Source organism: Peromyscus maniculatus, chromosome 6 (genome assembly GCF_049852395.1).
Source record: "Peromyscus maniculatus bairdii isolate BWxNUB_F1_BW_parent chromosome 6, HU_Pman_BW_mat_3.1, whole genome shotgun sequence".
In the NCBI taxonomy this organism is placed as follows: Eukaryota; Metazoa; Chordata; class Mammalia; order Rodentia; family Cricetidae; genus Peromyscus; species Peromyscus maniculatus.
This window is the reverse complement of record NC_134857.1, coordinates 72710017-72720035: the sequence shown is the minus strand read 5'-3', so window position 1 is coordinate 72720035 and position 10019 is coordinate 72710017. Positions and strand designations below refer to the sequence as shown.

At 42.2% G+C, this 10019-nt stretch overlaps 1 pseudogene; it reads right to left on the bottom strand.

Annotated features, from left to right (window-relative positions):
- Positions 1 to 4234: 4234 nt before the first annotated feature.
- LOC143273747 (speckle-type POZ protein pseudogene) lies at positions 4235 to 5314 on the bottom strand (annotated as a pseudogene).
- Between the last annotated feature and the right edge of the window lie 4705 nt (positions 5315 to 10019).

The following is a 10019-nucleotide window of genomic DNA, read 5'->3' as shown; positions in this document are numbered from 1 at the left end:
TCTTCCAGCCTGAGGTCTCAGAAACCTCAGAAGCATGTGCTGTAATGAAATACAGTGCCTGGGATTTCAGCTGCCATGAGCTGTGTAGGGCCGCCAGGAAGAGAGTGTGGGCAGCATTTTCCACAGAGAAGTCCCTGCAGAGGGCGTCCTCACACATGACCTTCAAACATTGCAGGCCATACTTGTCAGCTGCTGCCAGCACAGCATCTACCATGCTGTCCAGGTCTGGTGCCTTTCCGGTGTAAATGAAGTCCATCATTGTCTTAATGACTTGCGGTTCCAGGTCATGGATCTCGACACGGCTACTTTTGCTCTCCTTCATGTCATGTTGAAACATGGCTCTGAAAACTGGAGAGTGAGCTGCTAACATGGATTTGTGAGCCCGGAATTCCTGGCCAGCTACCACCAGGTAGCAGTCTGTGACGTGGGAATTCTCCCACAGCTCTCCTAGCTCATCTGCCCATGTGCAGCTTGGAACCTGGATCCCTGCCATTGTGTTCTGGACAGAGATGCTGAAGGCGTCCTGGACCATGCTCACCTTGTAGAGAAGGATGAACCCATCATCTGGGAAAACCAAAGAAGCATGGAAAAAGAGGAAATTTCAAAGGATGAACTTTTTGAATCCCCAGTCATAGCATGGCAAGAACCTAAACACATTTGGCTCCCCCACCTTGGATTTTCTTTCCTTCAACATTTAAGACTTTGCCCAAATATGACTCTTTAGAGAGCTGAGCAACACTAGGTATACTGAGAGGTAATTTACACTTCCTTCATCCACTCCCTTCGGGTTTACTCTCAAACACCATTTGTCTTAGGCACTTATTGAGATAGTTGGATTTCTAATGCATTCCCGAATTTCATCCAGAATAAAACAAAAGTTGCTGATGGTCCACCTGTAGGAGAAATTCTGGATGATGATCTGTGTGTAATCCTAGCTCTGGACTATCCTGTCCTCAGACATTTCTCCTGGAGGTAGTTTGAAGGTTAAACTGGATCCAAAATGAAGAACTAGCAATTATTTTCTCTCTACCCTTTGGGACACAATAATACAAATATTTAGATTTTTAGTTACTGTTTCTCATCTGTTCCTTCCTTTTGAGTGTAGAAACTTGAATCTCTGAAATTTTCTATCCAGATTTCAATAGTAGATTCAGAGAAGACAGTCTAGGCTACTAGAGACTGTTATATCACTCCATTTTTTTTTCTAGATCGAATCTTAGTTCAATAGGTAACTAGTTTTGACCATTAAATATAACTATTGAAAAAAAGGATCATTTTATATACTCATATCAAAAATGTACTTCAGTTCTCCAAAGTAACAGGACATTTACAAGGAATCTCTCTGGGTATGAAGGAAGCAGATTTATTAGAATGACTAGAGGCTGCAGTCCCACTACTCTCACATTGGCTAGCCCTGAAGAAAAAGTCCAAAAATCAGGTACTTACTCAGTCCCAGAGGTTGAAAATGTTGGCTTGTCTTCAGTTTATGCTGGAATTCCAAAGAAAAATTTTCTAAATCAACGGAAGGAATGGACTTGCTGCAAGGTGAGGGCAAGCAGGCAAAGAGAAAGAGCTTCTGTCTTCCATGTCTTTTTATATGTTTCAGCAGAGGGTGTGGCCCAATTTTGGGTGTGTCCTCCAGCCTCAAGATGTGGATTAAAGGTGTGTGTCTTCAGGCCTTGAGATCAGGCTTAACTCTTTCTTTCTATCTCCAAAGTCTGTACTTGAAGTAGATCTACCTACTTACCTTAAGCACAACATTTCTCACTGTTGTGACCTGAATTGTAGGATTTTAGTTAATTCCAGGTATAGTCACGTTGAGAAATAAGAAAAACCATCACAAGTCTATTTTGCTTATTGGGGTTCATCTTCCATAAAATAAAAGATGCTGGTCATTCCTACAAAGCCATTATTTAATCTTCTTGAGGTTTTGCACTAATTCCTCCTATAACCTGGATCTGGGAAGAGGTGTTTCCCTTACCCTGTCAGGGGTCTGTCTCAGTGTTCACAAGATGGAGGTCATGGTTAAAGAATTCATATAGAGTAGGCAGGATGTAGAGCCAGGCAGAAAACTCTGAAAGTGGCTGTCTTATTTCTGGCCCTTTATTCCAATCACACTAACACTCCCTAGGATGGCTCCATCAACTTACATTGGTGATCTTGTGTAGCTAGAGTTTTTCTGCTTTGCCCACAGTCAGGACAAATCTTTGTCACCCGCCAGTCCCACAGCCGCTCAGACCCAACCAAGTAAACACAGAGACTTATATTGCATACAAACTGTATGGCCGTGGCAGGCTTCTTGCTAACTGTTCTTATAGCTTAAATTAATCCATTTCTACAAATCTATACCTTGCCACGTGGCTGGTGGCTTACCGGCATCTTCACATGCTGCTGGTCATGGTGGCGACTGGCTGTGTTTCTCTGACTCAGCCTTCCACTTCCCAGAATTCTTCTCCTCCTTGTCCCGCCTATACTTCCTCCTGCCTGGCCACTGGCCAATCAGTGTTTTATTTATTGACCAATCAGAGCAACAGATTTGACATACAGACCATCCCACAGAACTTCCCCTATTTTTTTTTTTTCAAAAAGGAAGGCTTTTACATCTCCAAAACCAGCTTTGTATATTTGGGAATTTGGGCGGAGCTTCTCTTACTACTTCCTGCTGGAGGGGGGTGCTGTATCTTATGGGGACACAAAGAAAATTTAAGGATCATGGAGTAGTCTGTGAGACTGTATCATCTGAGCCAGTTGCCTTGAAATGATTCTGGATGTTGGATCATCTAGGCCATGGTTTCATCGGAGACCTTTCAGGTGGTCTTGGTTGGTCAAATCTGATGTATCTTAATCTGGAACAAATCCATAGCCTCTTGCTTTCTGTGGAAACAAAAGCAGAGCCTCCTTTCCAAAGCATCATATCCTTACATCCAAATTTTGAAGTTAAGGTATCTTTAAAATAAACATTTTGGCATAACTCAACAGCTTTTGCAATAAAATGTTTTTCTTCAGTTATGAATATCAAAGAGAACATAATCCAGATTCTCTGTGTGGTAGCCATCTTTACCTGGGTTATTTTTTATATTACTTTGAACCTATTGCTTTAAACTGCAGCCTTCTGAGCCTGAAACAGCACTGTGGCTGCTGGCTCCACCTACTTCAGCTTCCCAACATGGTGGTGGTAAGTTTTCCGCCAGCTCTGGGAGCCATCAACTCTCAGAAATAGTGGGTCTATGCTTCTATCAAAGCAGCGTGTAGACCAGAAACCTCTTTTTTTGTTTTGTACTAGCAAAGGCTAAATCCACCACGCAGCTTAATGTGCCTATTGCAGAGGCCTCATTACCGCCATACTGCAGGTCAAGCACACATGCCAGGAACCTGCCAGTAACTCAAACTGGCAGCTGCTGCTCATTTGAGAGAGACAATTAGGAAGCTGTTTTTAGTTCCATTTTAGGCACCAATCTCTGAGTATAACAGAATTCATTAGGTATTGTCTCATTGATTGTGTGTGTGTGTGTGTGTGTGTGTGTGTGTGTGTGTGTGTGTGTGTCAGTGAAGACACTGCACCAAATTCTACAGCAGAGCACAGCTGGATGGAATAAAATGGCCATTTTCAAACAGAAACACCACTGGAATCCATAAGCTGATTTTACAATTTTTATTCAATTGATATGACATTTTATTTGGGTATTTTAATTACTTGAGATGGATGTGCCCATGGAGACAAGAGGAGGACTGAAGAAAAGGTCCTCTGCAAGATCAACAATTGCTTTTGCCAACTGAGTCATCTCCCCTGTCCCAAACCCTGAGTTTGGAGAAAAACTTTGTTCATTATCTTTGCTTCTCTTGTAACCAAACATTCATGTTTGTTTTCTCCTTTCTGAGTCCTTGATCATATCTTCTGCTCTGTCCAATCCAGATAGGTTTCTCCAAAGACACCCTGTTGTAATGTTCTTGGTGTCAGCAGTTAAAATGAATTTCACATTCTAACTCCTTAGAAAAAAATCAAAGCAGTATAACAACTAGGTAGAGGATGTGTACATTGTACCATAGTGGAAGACTCCCCCTCCCTAAACCTGACATTTACTCCTTTACATCTGTATTAAGCATCAGCCACCATGCTGTTATTCCCTAGTTTCACTGGAAATTTTCCACACATCCCATAGTCTACCCCTGTATCATGGGTAACACCATGACTGCTGCTTCTGGGAGACAAGTGTAGGACAAGGTTTACCAGGTCTTAGGATCGCTTCAAGCATTTGATAGGGTGCTCCAGGAAAGGGCAGTGAGCAGGCCTGGAACCATAAGCTTCAATCACTAAGTGGGGATATAAGCCCACCATTGTCTTCCAGTCTGAAGTCTGAGAAACCTCAGAAGCATGAGCTGTAATGAAGTCCAGTGTCTGGGTTTTCAGCTGCCCTGAGCTATGGAGGTCAGCCAGGAAGAGTGTGTGGGAAGCATTCTCCACATTGAGGTCCCTGAAGAGGGCATCCTCACACATGACCTTCAAACGCTCTAGGCCATACTTGTCAGCAGCTGCCAGCAAGGCAGCTGCCATGCTGTCCAGGTCTGGTGCTTTTCCTGTGTAAATGAAGTTCATCATTGCCTTGAAGACTTGTGGCTCCAGGTCAGGGATCTCAATGCGATTCTTTCTGTTCTCCTCCATGTCATGTTGAAACATGGCTCTGAAAACTGGAGAGCGAGCTGCTAAGATGGCCTTGTGAGCCCAGAATTCCTGGCCAGCTACCACTAGGCAGCAGTCTGTGAACTGGGAATTCTCCCACAGCTCTCCTAGCTCATCTGCCAATGTGCATCTGGGGACCAGAATTCCTGGCTTCTTGTTCTGCTCAGAAAGGGTCAAGGAGACCTGGACCATGCTCACCTTGCAGACAAGGGTGAGCTGGTCATCTGGGAGAAGCCAAAATGCATGGGACAAGAGAAAATCTCGAAGAACAAACTTTTTGTAACCCCAGTCCTGGCCTGGAAGGAATCTAAAAGCTCTTGGGCTCTTTTTGACACTCGTTTTCTCTCCTTCATTGCTTATGATCCAGAACTGGAACTTTGCCCAAACAGGACTCTTTAGAGAACTGAGCAACACTAGGTAAACTGACAGGTAATCTGCACTTTCTTCATCGACTCCATTCGGGTGTACTCTCAAACACCATTTGTCATTGGCTCCTATTGAGAAAGTGGGGCTTCTAATGCTTTGCCGCATTTCCTCAGCAACAAAGGGGAAGTTGCTGATGGTCCACCTGTAGGAGAAATCCTGAATGCTGATTTGTGTGTGGTCCCATCTCTGGGCGATCTCATCTCCTGCCATTTCTCCTTCAGGTAGTTTGAAGGTTCAACTGGATTGAAATTGAAGAACTAGCAATTGATTTCTCTTCACCCTGTGAGATGCAATAACAGACAGGATTTTGATTTTTAGTTTTTGTTTCTCATCTGTTCCCTCTTCTACAAGGCTGAAATCTTGGGTCTCTGATATTTTCTATCCAGATATCAATGCTAATTTCAGAGAACACAGTCTAGGCTACTTGATACCCTTATATCACTCCATTATTTCCTAGATTGAATCTTAGGTCAATAGGTAACTTGTTTTGACAATTATACACAGCTTTTGGATAGTTTGGATCACTCATTCTATTAATTCATATCAAAAATATTCCACTAGGGTTCTGTAGAGGAACAGAATATATACAAGGAATATATGTATATATATATATATATATATATATATATATCATCAAAGGTGATTTATTAGAATGACTTTGGGCTGCAGTCCTGCTAATCCCACATTACCTATGAAGGGAAAGACCAAGATTTCAGTACCTACTCAGTCCAGGACTTTGGATGTGTTCGCTGGTCTTCAGTATATGCTGGAGTTCCAAAAATTCTCTATTGCCGGGGAAGGGATGGACTTGCTGCAAGGTGAGGGCAAACAGGCAAATAGCAAAAGCTTCCTGCTTCCATGTCCTTTTATAGGTGTCCAGCACAGGGTGTGGCCACATTTAGGGTGTGTCTTCCAACCTGAAGATCTGGATTAAAGGTGTGTGTCTTCAGGCTCTGAGATCCGGATTAAATATTTGAGTCATTTTACCTCCAAAATCTGTCCTTGAAGTGGATCTACCTCCTTCAAATGAAGCAAAATCCTTCTCTCCGTTGTGACCTCCATTTTAGGGTTTTAGTTAATTCCATATCTTGTTAAGTTGGGAACCCACAAAAACCAGCACAAGTGTATTTTGCTTATTTTTGTTCATCTTAAATAAAATAGGGATGGTGTCCATTCCTACACAGCTGTTATTTCCTCTTCCCACGGTTTTACATTCAATCCTCCCACTATCATGATGGGAAAGAGGTGGTTCCTTACCCTGTCAGGGGTCTCAGTGTTCACAACATGGAGTTCAGGGTGGAAGAATTCATATATGGTGATCAACGAGCTGAGCCAGGCAGCAACTCTGAAAGTGGCAGGCTTCTTTCATCCAGACTCACATTCCCTGGGATGGTTCCACAAACTTTCATTGGTGATCTTGCCCTTACCCTCAGATAATTCTTGGAAAAACTGTACTCAATCCACTAAGTGTGTGCTATGAGAAGATCCCAAGTTCTCAGTTCCATGAAACAGACTGCCTTGATTCAGTTTCTCAGTACCTCATAATTTTCATCCCCCACTGGTGAGTTCTGTCCTCTTTAAACTTTGAACTTCTATGCTTACTCTGATGGGCCTTCGAAGTGAGACGGTATTCTGGTTTTCAAAGGGTGCAGAATGTATTCAACAGTTACTGAAGAAGGGGTTTTGAAACAGTTCTTCTTAGAATGTGATCTGTAAAATGCTCCCCACATCTATCACTTGTCTCTAGTTCATTGTGTCTAGAGGGACTCACTAAGCCTAGAGGACAGGAAAATACATTCAGTGATTCAATCAACTCAGCAATTCCCATCCTAGCTCTCCTGAAAGTCTAGCTCTAAAGCTGCTCATCCCTCAATCCAGGATAAATCAATCCATTGGTTTTGATCTCTGAAGTTTTGGTTCCTCATTTGGGAACCTTTGGCAGGAGGCTAGCTAGTCGCCTCTGTGACTTTTCTGTAGGTGTTTAGGACCAGGGTGGCAGAAACACATTCCCTCAAATAACTCATTTGTAATAAAGGTAGACAATTCCTTCAAGACCCTTCATTTGTAAGTAAAGTGCTGCACCTGTAAAAACTGAGCTCCCTTGAGCATGCTCCTCCAGAGTGGGAGCAATTCTCTCAATGGAGAACTGGCTCGTGCCTGGATCTCAAGTATAAGATCTTTTCATATAGTTTCTCGTTCCAGGAATGGAACAAGTTTAGCTTTTATTTCAGGTAGGTGGTTCTCTGGGGAACATGGCACAGCCAATGTGATTTAGATTCCCAAAAGGAGAAGGCAAAGTCTTAAACAGCAGTGCTGTCCCCACCAGAGAAATCCAACAGTCAATACAGCAAACAATACTAAAAGTAACATGTAGAAAGACTTGCAGAAAAACACAAAGACACGCACATAGAAACACACACAGAGACATATAGACAGAGACAAAAAGAGAGGGAGAGGGGAGAGAGAGAGAGAGAGAGAGAGAGAGAGAGAGAGAGAGAGAGAGAGAGATGATTGTTTGAAAATGGATTTGGGAAAACAGAAAGTCTTTCTTCTCCAGCTGGCAAACACATGAGATATTTGGGATGCTAGCGAAGCAACTAGGACTTTCTCAGTGTGGGATTTTAAGCAAAATTCCCATATTCTGGGTTGACAAACTTCAGTTAATAAGAAGATAGCCCAAAGTGGCACTACAGAAGCCAAAAGTGTTACTATATTTGAAGCAAGTTTTGAACATTTAGAGATATTCCTAGAACTATGGACTTTGTTGGATTAAGCCTTTGTTCTATCTGTGTCAGGGGTTACTGTTTTTTTACAAAAGTGCTGGGTTTTACACCTAGAATGGTACTTCCTTCATGGAGACAGTTGTGCTTACCCATGTGGGCCTGCTAATGTCTGGGCCCTGTTACACATGTGGGTCAGTGCACCATGAGCATATGGTACCTCAGCAGCCTTCAATAATACAACCGATAAAAATCACTTGGAAAAGTGATTATCCTGTATGGGCGGAGCAATGGCCCCTTACTAAGGAAAAATTGGAGGCTGCATACACATTAGTTAAGGAACAGTTAGATGCTGGAAATATCATTGCTTCCACTTCACCTTGGAACTCAAATATATTTGTTATTAAAAAGAAGTCAGGAAAATGGAGGCTATTACAAGATCTTAAAGCTGTAAATAAAACCATGCTTCTCATGGCAACAACACAGCCTGGCTTGCTTGCCCCTGTGGCATTTCCTAAATATTGGCATTTAATTGTGGTTGACTTGAGGGATTGTTTCTTCACCATTCCTTTGCATCCCGAGGACAGTCCTCACTTTGCTTTCAGTGTTCTTTCAGAAAATCTTAAGGAGCCTTATCAGAGATATCAGTGGGTGGTATTGCCTCAAGGAATGGCCAATAGCCCTACTATATGTCAAATTTATGTGTCTTTGGCCCTAGCTCCAGTTCCAAAAGCTTTTCCAGGTGTTTATATAATTCACTCCATGGATGATATATTAATGGCTGCTAAAGATAAAAAACTTGTTTTTGATGCCTTTTCTAAATTACAAGAGGTTCTTAACCTGGCTAATTTACAGATAGCCCCAGAAAAGGTACAGGTATCTTTTCCCTATCATTATTTAGGTCATGAATTGTTATACACAGGCATAAGCCCACAAAAGATTACACTGCATACGGATCAGCTATGCACACTTAATGATTTCGAAACCTTTCTGGGGGATATTCAGTGGCTTCGGTCCACTTTAAAAATTCCAATAGGTCAGCTTCACCCTTTCTATGATGTCTTAAAGGGCAACCATGACCCTTTATCTCCCCATAAATTAACAGCTGAAGGACGTGTAGCCCTACAATGTCTGCAAGAGGCCCTGGAGCAGGCTCCCGTGCAGTATATAGATCTTTCTTCTCCCTTATTGTATTTGATATTTTGTTTTTCCCATTCACCTACTGGTGTGTTTTGGCAAACAGGTCCTATACTATGGGTACATTCCCCAGTTTCTCCAGCAAAAATCATCACTCCTAATCCACAGGCTGTTGCTAAGATTATATTTAAGGGAATCAAGATCAGTGTGCAAACTTTTGGTAAGGAGTCAGATATTGTGGTGTTACCATACACCCAGTCTCAATTAGCATGGTTGCAAGCTAATGATAATGATTGGACCATATTCACATGCTCCATGCAGGGTCGGTTTGATACTCACTACCTCTCCAATGATGTGTGTCAATGTTTTAAATTGCATCCTGTTATATTTCCTAAGATAGTACAGATGACTCCTATTCCTCAGGCCCATGTGGTATTTACTGATGACACTTCATGTGATTTTGCTTTGGTGGTTTCTGGTAACATAGTAAAGAGAATGAAAGTCCAGGGCACTTATGTCCAGATGGCAGAGGTACAGGCACTGTTGCTTGCTTTATAGATGTTTTCTGATAAGAGTGTAAATATTTATACTGATAGTCAATGTGTGGCACATGCCATTATGCCTTTGGAGACAACAGCCTACATACCATCCATTTCTCCCATTCATGAATATTTATTGCAAGAACAAGGACTTATATGGTCCCGCTCACATAACCTTTATGTGGGCCATATTAGAGCTCATACTCAATTGCCTGGACCTCTAAGTGAAGGTAATCAGAGGGCTGACGCCATTACTCATATGGCTGTCACATTAGTTTGTTCTGCCTTTGATAAGGTTAATCAGTTGCATCAATGTTATCGTCTTAATGCTGGATCTCTTCGTCATCATATAGGCATAACCCCGGAACAAGCCATCCAGATAGTTAAATCATGTCCTATTTGTGTTGAATTTTTACCTGTTCCTCATTTGGGAGTTAATCCCCAAGGGCTTTTACCTAATCATGTGTGGCAGATGGACGTCACACACATGCCTTCCTTTAAAAAATTACAATATGTCCA